We start from the raw sequence: 629 nt of genomic DNA, 5'->3' as shown, positions 1-629 counted from the left end.
TGCTTTAACCTTTGGTACATCAACATCTATGTCTGGCACTGATATCTGCATGTCAGCTCCATCAATTTTGATTTCTTTGTCTATATCAGGTAGTTCAGTGCTGACATTTGAAGTAGCAGCTCCAAATTTGGGAAATTTAAATGTTGGCAGTTTAAATTTTGATGGTGATCTTTTTACACTGCTTAATTGAGTTTCAATCTCAGGAGCTTTAATTTCCACTTTAGCAGAAGGTTCTTTGAGTTCAACATCAGGGAGACTGACTTCAGTTTTGGCCTCTGGGAATGTGATGTCTGCATCTTTCTTTGATAAGCTGAAATCAAAATCAGGTCCTTTTACTTTATGCATTGAGATTCCAAGCTTTGGCATTTTGAACTTGCCACCTTGCCCATCAATTTCTGCTTCACACTCTGGTGGTTTCATATCCACAGCAATTTTAGAAGCTTCTGGGAGTACAACATCAGCTTTAGCCTTTGGTAGTGTCACATCTACATCCTTCTTTGACAAGCTTACATCCATTTCAGGTCCTTTTACTTTTGGCATTGAGATTCCAAACTTTGGCATTTTGAACTTGCCTCCTTGCCCAACAATTTCTGCTTCACACGCTGGTGGTTTAATCTCCACAGCAATTT

This window comes from Etheostoma spectabile, chromosome 9, assembly GCF_008692095.1.
Source record: "Etheostoma spectabile isolate EspeVRDwgs_2016 chromosome 9, UIUC_Espe_1.0, whole genome shotgun sequence".
Classification (NCBI taxonomy): Eukaryota; Metazoa; Chordata; class Actinopteri; order Perciformes; family Percidae; genus Etheostoma; species Etheostoma spectabile.
Note: the sequence above shows the minus strand (reverse complement) of the source record.